We start from the raw sequence: 19188 nt of genomic DNA, 5'->3' as shown, positions 1-19188 counted from the left end.
AGGGCATCAAAAGGGGGTGAAGGAGGAAAGCATCAGCTGCAACCTCAGAGGTTGGAAGGTGGGACAAACCGAGCCTGCATCAGGGGAAACTTGCCCCAAGTTTGGGTAAAATCGTCTTGTGATGGGCCTGTCTCTCCCCCCGGAGCTGTCATTTCCAGTTTCTTAAATCCCCAGGAGCCTTGGCTGCCTGTGGAGTCACTAGAGCCTCCCGTCTTCATGCTGGAGTTTCTCGGTGTCCGAGTGACAAGTGACGAGTGGAGGCAGGCGCGAAGCCTCCTGCCCTATGACCAGAGGTCTGGAAGTGGGGAGCAGAGCGGTGGCCTGCACCAGGTCTGGGTGCAGGCAACGGCAGGTGGCTCTGGACCCCGCGAGGGGGCCTTGGAAGTAGGGGGTTTACTTTGGGATCTGCAGTCATCGAGAGCAGCAAAGCGAAGGACTCCCGCGCCAGTTGGGGGTGTGGATCACTAAAGGTCTCACACACACAGTCCGCTTTTGCTGATAAACCGGAGTGCGGGCTCAGGAGGAGGGAAACGAGGAAAGGCGATCGGTTGGAGGACCAAGAAGGAATTCCAGAGAAAGGGCTTTGGTTCAGAGCGAAGGCGACTCCGGAGTGGTTTTGGAAGGTTGGCCCGGTTCTCGTCTGGAAAGTTGACGTCCTGGGCATCACAATTCCCAGCCCCAAAGGGATGCTTGGCAACCTCGCCAAGAAAGGACTGGAGATGTGTGCAGCCCGGAGCTGGAGCTTGTGTGACAGTAACGCGGACTGTGACCCTGGGATGAGGCACGCCTGGAGGATCTTGACGGAAGGAAAGAAGAGTGGAGAGAAGACGGAAAAGCAACTGGAGAGATGTAGTAGGGGGTGCGGCAAGAGGCTGAGCATTAAACCGGATAAGCAGGAAGGCCATTCTTGGCATGAGCAGAGTGGCGCAGCGGAAGCGTGCTGGGCCCATAACCCAGAGGTCGATGGATCGAAACCATCCTCTGCTAGCTTCCCTTATTGTTGCCCTGGGAGTTCGGACTCTCCTTCCTCCCCCACATCCCCAGAACGAGTCCTCCGGCGAAGTCAAGCCTTCTCACCCCCCTGCGACGGGATGACCTGGTTTTCGCCCTGCGGCGTTCCTAGCTCCCAGAACCACAGGAAAGAGGCTTCTGCTGTTTTACTGGTCTTGCATCTCGCCTGCCCCCTCCCGCGCTGCCTGCCCGACTCGGGCTCCAACATCACGATGAATCAAAGAACCCTAGGGGGAGCAGGATGGCGCCAGGGGCTTGCTTCGCCGCCAGGGGCTTGCACCCCTGGAGCGGGATGAAGTCACGGTCACCCGCGGAGGGGAGCATTGGGGGCCGACGTGGAGAGGCGGGAGTCTCCGCGCGGGGTCGCTCGGAAGGGAGACGGAGGAGCAGGTGGCCAGCGCGGGGGAAAAGGGGGACCCGAGAGGAGGGGGGCGGAACGGCAGGCGAGGGCCGCACCTGCGAGCGCGCGGACCCAGGGAACCCCGGAGACAGAGTGGGGGTTCGGGGGCGCAAGCAAAAGGTCCAGGATTTGGATTTAAGGGAGGTGGTCCTCGCCGACTGGAACAGCCCACAGAAGGAGCTTCGACCTCTTTTCTCTGATTCAGATAAGGGACCAAGAGGGACCCGGTGAGGAGCCCGGGACTTCTGATCCGCCGCCCCAGGCCAAAAAGGCGTCAGGCGGACTCCTGATCCTGTGTCTTCCCACCCGCGGGGCGCTGCTCCTTCCTCCCAGGACCTCGTGCTCCCTCCGCAAATGTTTGCCTGCTTCGGGCCTGTGCTTTCCTCACGACTCCGCGGTGGTGAAACGCCCCCTTCCTGCAATCACTAATTCCAGGAATAAACTCCCCGGATCAGTGTCACCCTCCTTAACCCAGCCCGACTTGGATCTCTTCTGTCCCCGCACTCGCGCTCACCTACCGCCAGTAATGCTGACCCAACCGACGACCTGCTGGGCTCCGAGGCCCGGGATGGAATTAGAATTACCGAGACTCGGAAAAGACCCCTCTAACCCCTCCCGTCAGGGACTGCTCCGTCCATAGAGGGGCAGACTTTGAATCTGAAGGTCTAGGGTTCAAATTCCTGTTTTTCTCCTTTTGATTTCTGGCTCACCAGAGAGGGCCGGCCCGGCGGAGGATGGCTGCCCAGTGGAGAATTTCTGGGGACCCAGTAAGTAGGGAGTAAGAAAAAGTACAACGTGCCTATCTACCTAGGACCTTGACTGCCTTCCTTGCTTCGGGACTTAAGTGATTTTCATTTCGTACCCCCTGGAGGGAATGTCAAGGAATCAACCCACCTTCCATTGCCTGTGAAGCCCATCAGTGGAAAACTGCTGCGGCATCTCCTATAGGAGCGGCTGCCTGGAAAGCCAGGGTCTGATGGCAGCAAACAGGAAAGCATCAGAAAGCCTGGGCTCTACTTTGCGGAAAGCCAGCCCTGTGGGGGCTGGGGCGGAGTTCCTTCTGGAAAAAACTACTGGAAAAAGCGCGCGCGCGGATGTGTGGCTGTTTGGGAAAACTGCGGAGTCTTTGAGCCGCCCTGTAAAGAGCAAGGCTGGGCAAGGGCCACATCTCTCAGGGGTGATGAGACAAGAAGTGGCGTCCCCAAAGAGGGGAGCCGCCGTAGTCGGCAGGATTCGAACCTGCGCGGGGAGACCCCAATGGATTTCTAGTCCATCGCCTTAACCACTCGGCCACGACTACGTACGAGCTGTCAGCCTCATTAGCATAAGCAGCCTCTTCCGAAGGTCCCATTTGCCAGACAAAGTGCATTTGCTGTTGGTGACTCTTACTGATGGCTGTCATTCCGGGGAGTGGCCTGCGGTTGTGGCAACGCGACCCAGTTGCCCTGCCTCCTCCTCCTGGAAGGCCGCCTTCCTCTCATGGCCCCGCTGGGAGGAGATGGAGCAGGAGACCTCCCGGGAGCCCAGCTTCTGATGAGGACCCAGGAGATCCCCCAACACAGGCTCTAGCATTCGCTGGGGAATTGTGAGGGTAGCCCCGATTTGAACACCTCCAAATGAACATCCAATTTCAAAATAACTTTGAGGACATGCACATAGTGGAAGCCTCTGCCGCTGGTGAAAGGAAGAAGGCACCCTTCATTTTCTCCAGGAGGCACACTGTCCTATCTGTTGTGTTCTCGTGCCTTAAGATGAGAGACCAAGGTTCCATTCACAAACATTGTTAGTAGGGAGTCAAACTTACTTTAAAAGAAAACAAGCAAAAAAACCAAAAACAAAAACAAAAACAAAAAACCCTCGCTTTTTGGAATTTTGACTTTAAGGAATGTAAGTTGGCCATAGTAGCCACTTCCAGAGCCAGGCAAGACTTTTTTCCCCAAGTTCATTATCATCTTCAGGCTTGGATTTACTAATTTTATGAAAGACTCACCTTCAAAGCTCCGATTTTCCGCTTACAGAGATGGAAAATTTCAAACCCAAACTCTGCTGCCAGACCCCCAGGGTTTTCCGGCAGGATCAGTCCCTTACTCCCACGTGATTTCAAGTCGGTTACTTCAGAACCCTGTGTCAGTTTTCATGTTGTGAAGTGAGAATGTCACTTCACTAATATGTTGCTATGTGCTGAGAAAAATCCTTAACACAGAACCACCTTTGGGATGAACGCTGCCTTTCATTCCTGTTGCTAACCAGGTATCTCAATCAAGGCAAACATTTGTGTTTCCTGAAGCAAAACACAGAAATAATGCACAACTCCGAAGTATAAGGATTTATGACTTTTCACAGTCCACATGCCATTGTGAGCCACTGGAAGTGTGTCACAGCCAACACCCCAGAAGCTCCCCCAGGACCCCCAGACACTTCTTACCAAGATAGCCAACACTATTCAGCAAGGCCATCAGAAGTGTGCTGGTGAGAAGGGTGCTAGAGTTATTGAGAGGCTTAGGGGTAGCTCTGCATGCAACCCAGGCTCACCACAGGGGTTGGGCTTGTTAATGGCAATGGGAATGCTAGGACTCCAGAGCACCAGATGTCTGGTGGAAAACTCAGGAAGCCAAAGGTGTGCAATTAGCATAACGACTAGCTAAGTCAAGGGTCAGTTGGGGGGGGTGGTCTTCTGTGAGCTGCTGTGTCCCAAAGAATCAGACAGACAGTTGGTATGTGTGCTGCGTAATCTGTGTAATCAAGGATGAATGGGAGACTGAGACCACTTCCCCTGGAGGAAGTCATGATATTTGGACAAGTTCCTGGACCTAAGATTGCCTCTTTTTCCTAAAAGCTGTGTATTTTAAAAGTTGTGTGTTTAGCCTAAGGATTGATGATCCTTGAGTTCACTTTGTGCATTCAGTGAGGCCAGACATTCCAGTTTAGAGACACTCACCTGCAAGAAGATGGAATAAAAACAAACTGTAGCCTCACCCCTGCCTATGAGCGGCAAAGAGAGCGGGGAGCCTAGAGTCCCACCCTTGCCAGCTTGCGGCAACGTGCTCCCCTCCACCGGGTATCAGAGAAAGCAGAGGAAGAGACCGAGACTTTCATTGCTCCAGGCTTTAAAGGGCTTTTCCTAAACCCTGTCAGTAGAGAGCCTATAATGTGCCCACATAACCACCTCCCACTTGGCAGTAAAGACGTCTTACCCTCCCCACTGGGGTGGCATCAGAAGAGGTCTAAGGAGAGAGAAGATTTTCATCATTGCTTAGCTGGAAGGGCCATACACACTCCCTGTTCGTGGAGCTTGTGTGGCAATGACAACGCTCCTCTACTCCTCCAACCAGGGAAGACCCATGGGAGCCTAGTGGGGAGCCAGGACTCCTTCTCCTGCACAACACTAGGGCACTGACATCTTGGGTCTCAAGAGGACTGAATGAGGAACCTGGAATTCCATTCCTTCCCCGTAGTAGCCAGGAGGTTTGCACCTTCCCCTGTCAGAGCAGTGTTAGATGTTTGAAGGAACCAACTAAAACAAGGCTTAAGTAAGATCCAAAGTCTCATAGCGTAATACCCAAAATGTCTGGGAATCATCTGAAAATCACTTGTCATGCCAAGAACTAGGAAAATCTTAAACTGAAAGAAAAAAGACACTCAGTCAGTAGAGGCTGTGATGGGCAGAATATTGGTATCCCCAGATGTCCATGTCCTCATTCCTAGTACTTGAGAAGATGTTGCCTTATGTGGCAAAAGGGATTTTTGCAAACATGATTAAGGGTAAAAATCTTGAGATGAGGGGATTACCTGAATTATCTGGGAAGACCCAATCTAATCACAAAAGTGCTTAAGAGTGGAAAAGGGAGGCAAAACAGTAGGCCATAGAGATGGGACATGAGAAGGATTCAACCCATCACTGCCAACATTCAAGATGGAGGAAGGGGGTCTACAGAACAAGGAATGCGAAGGCCTCTAAATGCTGGAAACCATTTTAAGCTTTCAGCGAGCAAGTAAACCTTGGTGTTACACCCATAAGGAACTGAATTCTGACCCAACTGAGTAAGGCAACGGATTCTACCCCAGAGCCTCGAGAAGGAATGCACATCTGCTGACGCCTTGATTTTAGCTAAGTGCATCAGAGAGCACTGTCAAGAGAAGAGAAAGACAACCTGCAGAACTGGAGAAAATATTCGTAAATTATTTATCTGATAAGGGTTTAATGCCTAGACTATATAAAATAATTCCCATAACTCCACAACTGAAAGAAAACCCAGTTTCAAAAGTGGGCAAAGTACTCCAATAGACATTTCTCCAAAAAAGATATATAAATGGCTGATAAGCACACAAAAAGATGCTCGACATTACTGGTCTTCTCTGGTCATTAAAAGATAAGGCAAATAAAAATCTCAGTTTGAAACAATTACAGTGGCTGAAAAAAGTTCACCTCAATGTGCTATATACTATGTGACTCCAGAGAAAGAACGAGTCAGGGCAGGACAGAGGGAGAAGCAGGTTCTCCACTGAGCAGAGAACCATGGGCAGAGCTCTATCCCAGGACCCAGGATCATGACCTGAGCTGAAGGCAGACACTCACCTGACTGGTCCACCCACGTGGCCCTACAACACATTGTTTAGATGAGAACACATGAAGACGAGAACCAATCAGTGCCAGAGATGGAGGACAGAGTGGGTGGACGGGAGGAGAGCAAGTGTGAAAGAACAGAGATCCTGGTGGCAATGGAAATGTTTCATCTTCACTGTATTTGTGTCAATATTCTGGTTGTTACACTGTAGGACAATTTGCAAGGTGTCTCTATTGGGGGAAACTGGGTAAAGGGTACAGGAGATCTCTCTGTATTATTTCTTAGAAATGCATTTGGAGGTACCTGCGTGGCTCAGTGAGTTAAAGCCTCTGCCTTCAGCTCAGGTCATGATCCCAGGGTCCTGGGATCGAGCCCCGTGTGGGGCTCTCTGCTCCGCAAGGGAGCCTGCTTCCTCCCCTCTCTCTTTCTGCGTGCCTCTCTGCCTACTTGAAAAAAAAAAAAAAGAAGTGCATTTGAATTTACAATAATCTCAAAATTTAAAAATTAAGTTAAATATGCCATTTCTATTATTATAGTTTCACTGAAGGTCTGAATATACATAATTAACAAATCTAAATGTAATCAACATTAGATGTAATGAGATGTGATTTCAGCCTTGAACTCGACACTCTGCTGACAGATGTTGCTTTATCCTTTGCTTTTATTATGCCAAATAGCCAGGTGCCTATTTCCACATCATTTTTGGCACCCTTAAACCTAAGTTTAATGAGCAGTCATGAGATTGAATTGTTTGTCATCATATCTAATCAGCTTAAGAGAACTAGTGATATGAATAAGGCATATCATCCAGGTTTACTGTGACTATGGGAAAAGTTATTTTAAAACAAAAATAATAATTCTAGCTATTGAGAATAAATGAGTGGGGCACCTGGGTGGCTCAGTCGTTAAGCATCTACCTTCGGCTCAGGTCATGATCCCAGGGTCCTGGATCTAGCTCCCTGCTCCGTTGGGAAGCCTGCTTCTCCCTCTCCCACTCCCCCTGCTTATGTTCCCCCTCTTGCTGTGTCTCTTTCTTCAAATAAATAAATAAAATCTTTAAAAGAATAAATGAAAATCTCCTTATGTGCTTTATATATCAAAATAATACCAACTTGTTGAAATATGAATGGATTTTCACTATTTCTGGGGGAAAATGTTTCAATGAATAGTTTGTGAAAATGGCTAATTTTGTTTATTTTATGTAATATTAAGAATTAATAAAAATTAAATATAAAAAGATAATATAAATATTGAGACTCTTTAGCTAGAGAACACCTCACAATTTTATTCCCAACAGGTGTTTATAAATATTTGCCCAGCATGAAGCCCAGTGCAGGGCTTGAACTTGACACTCTGAGGTCAAGACCTCAATAAGGCCAAGAATCAGTGACTTAACCAACTGAGTCACCCAGGCACCCCTAGCTTTGAGTCTTTAAAGAAAAAGTCCTGTCTGAGAATTCCTCCCATCTGGTCAAGACAATTTAAAAGTAGAATGTTTACTTTGCTGTATTAAACTTTCACAAGGAAGAAAAACTCTAAAGTTATGTGTTATATCATGATAAATCTCCATTGATTGAAATATAATAAAGTATATGAAGAAAAAGAGAAATGGTGAGAAACAAATGAAGCCCATCTAAGTTAAGAGAGGAGAGAGGACTCTTCTGGGACTCAACTCTGCAGTGCAGTAACTGCAGAAAAATTTAGGAAATGACAGTGAAGCACAATATTATCAATATTTTAACTTCTGACTGCTAAAATCTTAATTACAGTATAATTATAATTGCCATATATTCATATGTTATGTAATACATTAAAGTATAATGCTAATAATTTATTTTTTCAATAATATTTCTTGGTTATTTTTATATCCTGGAATTTTATATTCCTCTTTGTCAATGGTGATTGTGTGGCTTTGGCCATGAACTCAGACAAAGAGTGATTTTACAATCATTCATCATTTACATGAATTATGACTTCATTGAACTTTTTAAATCTTTTCTCCTCATAAATAACTCTAACATAATTTGACCCTGATCACAATATTCATTTCTTATACTACTGTTGTCTATTATTTTAGTTCCATTTTGTTTCTACATCTTAAAAGTTAGTAATTGCTAATGATACTGTCTTATGCATTCGTTTTTTATGTAGATGTTCTGGTGTGTTTCTGAACGTTCCTGTTCTTCATAATTTTTGTATACCATTTGGTCATTAGTTCCAATTTCTTGTTCCTTAATCTGTTCATCATTTCTGCTTATCTACTATTCAGACCACTGAGTTGAGCTTTTAATGTCAATGAATAAATTTCCCCTTTATGATTTTATTTCTTTTTATGGTTATTATTTTTTTAAGTGATCTTTTGCATAATTTACTTCTTAATGACAGAATTCTTTAGTTTGGTGTGTTTAATAACTTTCTGTGGATGAATCATAATGCATGAGACAAATACTGGAAACAGAAATGTTTGGGAAGTTAAGAAAATAGGGTTGTAGTTCATTATCGCATTGACGAACATAGTGGACTACTGTGGCTCAGACTTCATATATTAGGAAGAAGTTGCCTAGCTATGAACTGCACATGCTCAGGACAGAACTTAATTCCATAGCCTTCTGTGCAGCTAGAATGCAGGCATGTGCCCCAAGCTTTGTCCATCAGATGTACGAAAGCAAGATTTCTTCCTTCAGAAGAAAGAAACAGGTGGCATAGATCTTCTGCAGAATTACTTCTTGGTAAGGCTAAGTTCCAGTAAACTACGTAAGCTGCTAGAAGTGGTGGTGAAATAGGACCTAGCAATGGCATGCATGTGGGGGGACATAGAGAGCTACAGAGAACTGCTGACAGTTAACTCTAGGAATTGAAGGATTAGGAGTAATTTGGAGACTTGGGTAGTATAATATAGAGGGTGAGTGATTATTACTGTGCCCAAGCATTTGGAGGGAGAACAAGATAGCTCAAAGTTACAATTCTCAGCTAACTGTGTGGTTACTGCAGCCCAGATTTCCTCTGCCCTAAAACAATTTCAATTTCCCTGACCCTGGCGCTGACGTAATTCAAAACCAAATTCATATCACGTAAAATATGTGAGTTTCCCATTGACAAAAAGGTGGATGAATGAACGGCAGTATATTGACACAGTAGAGCATTATTCATGAATGAAGGAGTAATGAATGGCAGCTATTACAACAAAAGTAACAATTAATTTTAGCAATGTATTGCTAAGTGAAAAAGACCCAGAAGATAAAGTATAGTCTGACACTTTGAATCTTGGAATAAAAATATACAATTTTTAGACATATGATAGTTGAAATAAAACTAAGGAAAGCACGTTGGAATTACTTTTTGAGGATCTCAGTACCTTGTCCTGCCTTAAGTTGTGACACATGCAGACATTTACCAGAAAATGAATTAACTTGCAATTGGAACATCCAGTTATGAAAATAAAATGATCACAGAGATAACCTAGGACACAATTTGAAAGCTCTGATTTCTGTGGGACGTATTCTTCATGGACAACAATTCCGTGTGGTGGCTCCATGTCACAGAAATGACCAAAGTAACAGTGGAAACATTTAGAAAATGTATCTGGATCTTTATTTACTCCATCCACAAGTGCTTCGAGTTTACATGTGGGCATTCAGTAGTGTTCAAATATCTGAGACAGTTCAAGAAATTCTTCATTTAAAGTATGAATAGATTTTCACAAGTCTCCGTTTCTCAGTGGAAAATGAAATTTTCCCATAAATTCAGGTCATTGTACCTAATGGACATTATGAAAGCCTCACTCTCTCTGAGCAGCAGAGTATTGTATTCATGAGAACTTTTCTTCTCCCTCATTTTGTGGCATCCGTCTGCACGAAGGGAGCTCACTACATTCTGTAAAGCAATAAATCAGGAGAAGTTCAACTTAACTCAAAATTGTGTCGCAGAATATCTGTTAGGTGGGAGAGGAAAACGGTGGGGGCGGGGAGGGGAGGGGGATGGTCCTCTACTCTGAACAACGCAGCGCGCAGTCGGTGGGGTCCACCCAGAGCCCGGGGTATCCTGCTCTTCAGGATCACACTCTGGGTTCCTGTGAACTGGGGGTCTCCCGTCAACCATCCCTAAAAGGGAAACTTAACAATAAGAAAAAGGAAAACGCTCAGGTTCCACCGAGATTTGAACTCGGATCGCTGGATTCAGAGTCCAGAGTGCTAACCATTACACCATGGAACCCCACGGTGACAGGCGGCGACAGCACTCCTTCCTGACAGGATGCATCTCCACTTCTGAACTCCAGGAGTTCTTAGAAAAGCTGAAATTTGCGGCCCAGTTTCTGGTATCTGCCTCCGTGACACACTGGCCTTTCCCCGCGTGCACAGGGCCCTTCGGGCGACGTCCCAAAGCAAATCGGTTTCTAGGGACAGATGACCCGGGTCCGTGCTTGTGGGCGCCGCCCGGCCTCCGTGCGCCCCCCGCCCCCGGGCCCAGACGCAGGTGCGGCGGCTCCTCCCGTGCGGGCGGCCCGGGCTGCACCTGCGCGCGGCCGCGGTCTCCACCCGCCGGGCGCTGCGGGACCCACCGGCTAGCGGCCTCCCGAGGGCGGGCCTCGCGCTCCCTCCGCCCCCGCAGGTTAGTCCCGGGACCCGCACGCGCCTGAGGTCGTCGTTTGACGCCCGCTGCCGGGCGGTCCCGGCCCGTGCGGCTCCGCCGGGGACAGAGAAGCCTTCTGCTCCCGCGCCGCCGCGGGGGAGAGCAGGATCCGAACCCGCGGCCTTCCCGCAGGGCTGTCCCCGGAGGCTTCGCCCCCGCTCTTCCCGGCCGCAGCCGCGAGCCTCCCCCGAGCGGCCCGGCAGTAACGACTCCCTGCGTCGCGAGGGGACGGAAGCGATGCCCGACGGTCCCCCGAAGGGCTGAGGACAGAAGCAAATCATCTCCACCGAGAGTGACACTCGCGGGTGTCAGGGTTTGAAGCTTCCCGGCGAGACCCCCGGAGGGGCCGCGGCGTCCAGCCGAGGTCATTTCGGTGCCGAGAGACGTCTGGAAGGGAAGGAAACGCTTCCGGAAGAGGCGCAGGTGACAGCCCGCGGCGAGGACCCGGAGCCCGGGTCCAGGCGTGTCAGCCGCTCGGTGACCTCGCGGTCCCCGAGGCCCCGGGGACGGAGTGACCCTCTCCTGCCAGGTGGGTCAGGGACGTGCTTTCCGGAAGCCCGAGGAACGGAGACCCCAGACCACGGAGTGCTTGCAACGCGACGCAGCTTCAGGTCCCGGCAACACGTTCACCGTGAGCCTCTGCAGGGGCGAGGGCTGGGACCAGATTCCGGGCTCTCTGCCCGAAAAGGAAAAAGAGAAAAACAAAAACAGATATAAATAACTGAATAACTAAATGGGGGAGAAGCGACATCTGGGAAGTGAATCGTAATGAGTGAGCGTGAACGCCACCTCCCAGTTCCCACCGCCTGGTTCCAGCCCCTTTGATGTGGAGCTCGCCCCGGTCCCCCGCGCAGGAGAATCCCCATCACCCGACTCCGCACGCCCTAACCGCCAGCTCTGCGCAGTGCTGCCGGGACGGGGGAAGACAGGCCGAGCCGCGAAGGAACCCGACACTCACAGTTTGAGCCAGGGGCCAGGGTCAACTTGGGGAGCGATGAGCCATTTTGGATAGTATATACCCTTGACATGGTATAAATGATGAACACGAAAATGGCACTTTTCTTCTGTGATCTCTCTCCCCCAAGCCCATAACTCCTGTTTAATTATGAGAGAAACATCGGGGAAATGAGGGGCTTCCTACAAAATACCTGAGCACCCCCGCAAACCGTCGGGATTGTTCAAAAACAAGGAAAATCTGAGAAACAGCCACAGCCGAGGTGAGGCTAAGGAGAAAACGATGAGTAAATACACCCCAACATTCTGAATCAGATCCAGGAACCAAAAGGGACATGAGGTAGAAACCAGGGAGATCGGAATAATTTTTGGACTTTGATTAATAATAATGTATAAATATTTGTTCATTGATTGTAATAAATTGCCACACTCAGGTAAGATTTTAATCCTAGGAGAAACTGGGTGTGGGGGATATAGGCGCTCTCTCTTCTATCTTCCCAAGTAAGTAGAAACTATTGCTTTAGGGAGTAAGAACAAGAAAGTGCCCAAATGAAATTATTTCTTCAAAGGGAATTCAGAACTCTGGTTTGCAATGTGCACCAGCATAGTGCCCTCCCCCTTTAACTAATGAGCCCCTTTATCAGACCCAGTACTAAGGCCTGCAGAACCCACTTGACCTCAGAGCACAGAGAGTTGTAGGAATTTGGAAGGAGAAGTTCCTATGCCGGCCCACTGCTCTACTCTGCTGTGGGCCCAGCAGTTAGCAGGACACCAAGCCCTGGCTCTGCCCTTGGAGATTTGGGGCTAATCGTCATGGGATAGACTAAAATTATGAATCCATGAGTCCAGGAAACCAGCAGGTGGGGTCTTGGCTCCCACTTCTTCACAGAGAAGATGCAAGATAGGGACACAGTGTACGGACTGGTTGTCTGGGCAGTGATCCACAATGAAAGTGAAATAGGAGATTTGATGGTTTGTTGGTAGACTGAGACCTTGGTTCAGGCCAGAGCTCCAAGGTTGCTTTAGGCCTCGAGGTCCCACTCCGAACCAGGCACATCAGGGAGCATCACAGATGACTTCAGGGAGCAGTGGAGAATCAGCCTCAGTGGCATGGTAAGTTCCATGCTAGACTGAGGTCAGTCCTGCATCAGTCTCTGGGAATTGCTTTAAAGTATTCGTGCTCATTCATAGGCATCTTGTTTATTTCCCCCAAACAAAACATAGCTGAAAAATTCCTCTCCTCTTCCCCAAGATAAAGAAGTCATTAGAACAGAGATTCATGATACATTATTTTGGCTCTGAATTCCAGATCATATGGAATAAAATCTGTGAAACCCCTTTCCCACGAAGTTACCCCTAGATACACATACATATCATTTTGCAAACTAGTTCAGAGTGTTTGTGGAATACATAAAGTCCATAGACCCCAGGCTATAAACCTTCTGCATTTGGAGATTGTCCTTTGTCACCTAACCTAATTTTTAACTAACCAAAACCAAATTCTTTAAGTAGAAATTAAGCATCATACTGCTAAAGTAAATTCACCTTTTAATCGTGGCTAAGTTTTTCATTAATATTCATCTTGTAAATTACGTCAAAGTTGTGTCCATGACTGAATGGAAAATACTAGTCAGATTAGTTCTCAGAGGGCTGTTGGGATGCACATTCCTGATAATAAAGTTTGGGGAGACTTGACTCAGACATCAGCAGGTCAAAGAGAAGGGAGAGGACTAGGCTTATTTTTATCACAGGGTAACTGGACCTTGCTGCAGCTTCTCCTGGGCCCCACTGGGGGGAACCCCTTAAATTCTGATCTTCACGTGCTGCTGAAGCACTGGCCACGTGGATGGAGGGCAGAGGCCAGACAGCCCTTTCCTCTCATGACTCTCAGTAAGTTTTCCAAATCCTGTGTCATTTAAACCTAGTTTCCTTGTTTTTTTTTTTTTCCTGTTACCCCCAAGTCACAAGTATCTCATAAATTATGTTCCAGCCAGAAGGCTTTGCTGCTCCTGAAAATCGAGACAGGAAGTAGAAAAAACCTCAGAGGAAGACATGGAAAATCTGAGTAACAAGGGTACGTGAGAGTCAGATCTGAGTAAATATTGGCTGCATAAAACAATGTGAATGTCTTCTAGAGGAGAAAATGAACAAAGAATTCATATGGATGCAAACAAGGAATTTAGACGTCCCTCCAGACAGAGATGAATAGAATCCCATTTTTCTAATGTTAAGTCCTTTGCATTGTCTGGGAAAATGCTAAAATATCGGTATAAGAATTGTTTGGTCAGGACTATATGCGGTGATCTCTCGGCTCCCCATCAAAAAAAAAAAATAAAAAAAATAACGTAGAACTATTCAATCAATACACAAGCAGACAAGACACAAAAGGGAAGCATAAGAGGACAGAATGATAAACAAAGTGGGGTATACCAGAAGGGATGGAAAACCACACATCGTAGGATGATCATTTTAACCTAAAACATACTCAGCAATCTGTGGATGGGGAGTGGGGCAGAAGGAAGCTTCTGGGGCGTGGTCGAAGCTCTATTTCCGGATCACACTGCGTGTTCCCCGTGTGAGGAATCATTGCAGTGTGTGTTTAACTTCCATTCACCTCTTTGCATCCATGTTCATGAGAAAGACACAAGGAGAGAGTTAAAAAAACAAAAAAATTGGGGCGCCTGGGTGGCTAAGTTGCTTAAGCATCTGACTCTTATCCTGGCTCAGGTCATGATCTCTGGGTTGTGGGATAGGACCCCGTGTGGGGCTCCGTGCTGGGTGTGGAGCCTGCTTAAGATCCTCTCTCTCCCTCTGCCCACGGGCCCCCTCCCTGCCCCCCGCCCACCGCCCCCCCCCCCCCCCGGTTTGTCTGGTGGTACTCTCTCTTTCTCTCTCTCTCTGTGGGGAAAAACCCCACAAAAGCCCTTCTAGTAACCAACTGGCCATATTTTTCCATTGGTTTCATTGTGAGCATATGTGTAGATGAGTAAAAATTGTGGCCTTTGTGGTGTCTGAGCAGCTCATTCAGGGCTGGCTTCCTGGGCAGGAGATGGGTTTTTCTAATCCTTTTTACCACTCCGAGCTCAAGTTTGGTTCCCATCGTGACCATTTGGATGATTCTCGCTCCAGGCCTTCAGGGATCACTTTCGGTGTCTGAGTGATGCCTGGGGCCCAGGAGCAGAGCCTCCGACAAGTCCCTTCTGGTCTGGTGCCACTCTCCTGCCGCATTAAAAAACAAGCCAAAACAAAACTGGCCTATTTTAATTTATAAGAAAAAGCTTTTCCTAAATAAACAAGGCCAGGAGCAGAAGACCTTGCTCCGAAAAATGCTGTAACTGAGATCACCCATTATAGAGCATTTTAAGGGTTTTTTTTTTGGTGCTGCCTGTCTTGTGCATCTGAGGAAAGTGTACACACACACACACACACACACACACACACACAAACTGCAACCTATACTGTTATTTGCTGAGGACTCTTTCTCAAAATCTGAACATCTGAAAGGCAGTTTCTTCCAGCCATGACCTCACCTTTGTAGCTGGCTTTGGACTTCAGTCTTCCAAATTAATTTCTCAAATTATTATGATTATCATCATCATCATCATTATAAATTACACAATATTTAGTTTTAAAAGCAAAATGGATTGACAGAACTGATTAAAACAACAACAACAACAAAAGTCAAAATGAGTGCGGCATTTTTCTGCCCTAAACCCTCCCTACGCTGAATTCAGATGTCCCAGCTGCAACCTTCCCCTCGCTTTCAGGGGCCAGCTCTGTGACCTTGGCCCCGCACTCAATCTCTCCGTAAAACTTGGCCTCTCCAAGATATTTAACAAGTAGTGTCTTTGCATGATGGCCACTTGAGCCCATGCGCGGCTACTGAATAATGCTGAAGTCTCCTGTGTAGAGAATCCCTTCTTCTCAGTCCAGCAATAAAGTCATTATTTCTGCTTCTTCATTTTAAAGACTTTAGTAATGACATATGCTTCAAATCATAGCAAAACACAGGGGGAAAAAACCCCACAACCCTCAAACCCAATACTTTGGCATATCTACCCCCCCCCCCCGACTTCCAAATATTTATAAAGCAAAACTGTACATAATCAAGGTCATATATTACATACAGTTTTAATCTGGCTCTTTTCAGTTAACATTCTATCATGCACTTCTTCCCTGAGCTATCACAACCTCTTCCAAAATATTGTTTTCAATAGCTTTGCAACATTCTTCCAGCCATAGATAACGTAAGCTATATACCCCCCCCTCCATTGTTGGAGATGTTTTAATTATGGTATTATTATAACTAAAAGTATCACAGAAGTTTTTGCACACAAATAACTTCCTTTAGTTTGCATTATTTCCCTAGAAGAGTTCTCTCCGAAGTAAGTTTGCCGTGTGCAGGAAGTAACCATTTGTGTGAGCTTCCTTGGTGGAATTGAGAAGCAGGACGGAGAACAGGGACCTTGTTCCAAGCACAAGAGGAAGGAGATTTATTAGTGTCCTAGGGCTGCCCCAACAAATTACCATAGAGTGGCCTAAAACAACAGAAATTTCTCCTCTCACAGATCCAGACACCAGAAACCCGAATTCAAGGGGTCTGCAAGGTTAGCTGTTTCTAGAAGGTCTGAGGGAGGCTGTGTCAAGGCTTCCTCCCTGGCCTGCCTGGTGTTTGCGCCTGCCCTGCTCCCAGCCCTGCGACCTTCTGCCATGGCCTTTGTCCCCGGCTGTCTGTTCGTGTGTCTCCAAATCTCCCCCCCTTATGAGGATACAGTCACTGGATTTAGGGCCCAACCCAATCCAGAATGACCTCGCTTTATCTTGATTGCATCAGCAAAGAGTGTTTTCAAGTCAAGTCTCATTCACAGGTGGGAGGGCGTAGGATTGCCGCTTTTCTTCCCGGGCGACCCACTTGAACCCACCAGGGGCGCAGCCCTCTTTGCCGGCCCCCGATGAAAACAATGTGGGAGAGTTACCTGCTGGAGACACCGAGGGCCTCAGGCCTGGAAGGTGTCTCCGATTGTACCCGGAGGTCTGTCCGAGCCGGCTGTGACGGTGTTTCCATCAAGTACTTCAATTCCCAAGGCTCAACCCTGTGGCCCCTAAATCCTCCATTCAAAGAAGAACCCGGTTCTGTAGGGCGCCCCTGCATCAGGACTACGGGCGGGAAGGATTCGGTCAATGCGGTAGACTGAGTCCGCGGCGTTCACACCCCGCTGTGTGTGAGGCGCGGACAGTGTCCCGAGGCCGGAAACCCCGGGGTCGAGCTGCTTCGCCCCCATGCGCCGGGCTCGGGCTTCCCTCTCTGGGGAGGCGACCAGCGGGGACCTCCCCAGCGTCGCCTTCTGCTCCTCGACCCTCACTGCCCCCGCCCAGCCCGCACCCCGGTCCCCGCCCGGCTTCAGCCCGCTCTTCCGCGGCGGGGCGGGTGCAGCCATCCGAGATACCTGGGTCTTGGCGTTGAGCGCGGAAAGCGGACGCGGACCACTCCGGGTCCTCCCAGGCCGCTTCCAGGCACCGTCGGCATCCGCAGGTCCGAGGTCGCTGGGGACGCCCCCTGCTCCGAGGTCCCTGCCTGCGGGCGGGCAATCGGCGGTGACGGGGGCGGGAGTTCTGGGCACACACGGTCCCCCGCGGCTCCCAGGGCTTCTCCGAATTCCACGCACCCCGCCGAATTTGGATTTGCTTATGCGCCACGCGTTTCACCCAGGACTGTCCCCTGAGTGGACGCAGGGGATTCCTCGCTCGCAGACTTAACAGTGACACGAACCGTCTCTCCGTTCTCCCGTTACAGCGTGATGTCGCGCCGCGGGGAGAGGTGCGCGCGTGCCTCTGAGGTGGCGCACCTTCTAATCGCTGACAAGGAGCACCTGCCGGTGGGTAGTCGTGGCCGAGTGGTTAAGGCGATGGACTTGAAATCCATTGGGGTCTCCCCGCGCAGGTTCGAATCCTGCCGGCTACGGTTTTACAAAGGTTTCTTCCTACCCTCTAGTCCCTGCTGGTCTACCCTCTGCGTTGCCAGTGACCTGTTTCTCTGGCTCCGGTTGGATCTGTTCCTCCAATTCCAAACACCCCGGTATCTCTCACTCAGGCTTTGACCCTCAGTGTTAAGTGGATGAGTGCCTCTGCGAGGGTGGAAGGGCACGCAATATGATACCTGATTTGAGGAGGGCTGTTCCTTTTCCTCAATTATGGGTCACAGCCAACTTGGGTTCTCAGCATCAGCCAGGTCCCCATCCTCTCTGGGACTGGAGGTGTTTTCCTTGCTACTATCTAGAACTCAGGATGTATAAAGCGGCATTTATTCTAACAACTATCTTTTTTTTTTTTTTAAATCCTTACTAGGTCCCAAGCACTGAGTTGGCATTATATGCATGACATCATTTAATTTAATCTCCAATATAACCCCATAGCAGAGGCGATTTTACAGAATAAGAAATCGAAACTTGACTTGACCAACACTGCCCAGTAAAATGCTATGTAGACCAAAGAGCTTCTTAGGTGTGGTTGTGAGGTCACTTGTCACAGATACTGCAGGGAACACACTTCTTAAAAACCAGTGGTTAGCGACACAGTCCTGCTGTAGTTTATACGCAGGAATGACTTTTATATCAGTTCCTACTTATCAGACATTACAGATGTATTTCCAAGTGCTTTATGTGTGTTAGCTTGTGTGATCACATTCATAAGAAATGAATACTATTATTACCCTTACTTTATAAATCTGGAAACTGACACCCACTGGAGGAAAATAACATGGCCAAGTTCACCCAGCTAGGAAGAGGAAGGGGTGGGCTTGAACTCTCAGTTTGGGTCTATACCAGGGAACCAAAAGGTGGGGGGGGGGTGTAGGGGCAGACCAGGGGGGCTTTCATTGCTACTATCTACAGCTGGAAATTAATGTTACTGCCTAACTCTCTTATTGAGGTTTTTGCCTCCATAGATAAGTCTAAGTGGTCGGTCTGGAGTATGGGCTTGTTACCCCTTGTGTACTGAGTGTTCTGCTAGCCCAAGTTTGCAGAATGTCATTGGACAGCAATGAGGTGTTACCTGTTTTTGAGTGATAAGAAGTGATTGTTATTGTCACTTCATATGAATGATTAGTTTATAAAGAAGAGCAACACATCTATTCTGTCTTCTCAGCCTGAAAACTCCAGAGCCCAGGAGTGGGAACGCTTTGTTAAACCCAGGAAGTGGATTTAAGGCTGCCAAGCCCAGCAATACTTCTGGTTTGAGACTAAAAGCAAAATCCTTGCATAGCCCCATACAAAACCCATCAGGGAAGCCTGCTGATTCTGGTAAACAGGGTGTATCAGACTTACTCAGCAAAAGAGGATCTTAGTCGGAAAGAGTCTCAGTGTCTCAAAGAGGGGGCTTTTGAGGCCAGGATTAGTCACAAGAGAATTTTAGAGCAGAAATTGCAGGACATCTGTGGCAATGGTGATCAGAATATGTAAACTTAGTAAATGACTGGGACAACCAGTGGTCTTATCTTCAGAACGTGAGTCCATGTGGAATTCCTCCATGATATTGCCATAAAAAAGCTACAAATAGAGGGGAATGCAAAGGAGGTGGGCTCAGGGAGCTTGTTTCGCCCATGGCGGCCAGTAGGCTTCATCCGCTGTGTGC

General features: G+C 48.2%; 4 non-coding genes across 4 annotated transcripts; 2 read left to right on the top strand and 2 right to left on the bottom strand.

The window, feature by feature from the left end:
- The first annotated feature begins 915 nt into the window (after positions 1–915).
- TRNAM-CAU lies at positions 916–987 on the top strand. Its single transcript has one exon. It is a non-coding gene; the product is annotated as a tRNA-Met (tRNA).
- Positions 988–2629: 1642 nt separating this feature from the next.
- TRNAS-AGA lies at positions 2630–2711 on the bottom strand. Its single transcript has one exon. It is a non-coding gene; the product is annotated as a tRNA-Ser (tRNA).
- Positions 2712–10116: 7405 nt separating this feature from the next.
- Positions 10117–10188, bottom strand: TRNAQ-CUG. Its single transcript has one exon. It is a non-coding gene; the product is annotated as a tRNA-Gln (tRNA).
- A 7251-nt stretch (positions 10189–17439) lies between these two features.
- TRNAS-UGA lies at positions 17440–17521 on the top strand. Its single transcript has one exon. It is a non-coding gene; the product is annotated as a tRNA-Ser (tRNA).
- Positions 17522–19188: the final 1667 nt, after the last annotated feature.

This window comes from Mustela erminea, chromosome 4 (genome assembly GCF_009829155.1).
Source record: "Mustela erminea isolate mMusErm1 chromosome 4, mMusErm1.Pri, whole genome shotgun sequence".
Classification (NCBI taxonomy): Eukaryota; Metazoa; Chordata; class Mammalia; order Carnivora; family Mustelidae; genus Mustela; species Mustela erminea.
Note: the sequence above shows the minus strand (reverse complement) of the source record. Positions and strands in the feature narration are given on the sequence as shown.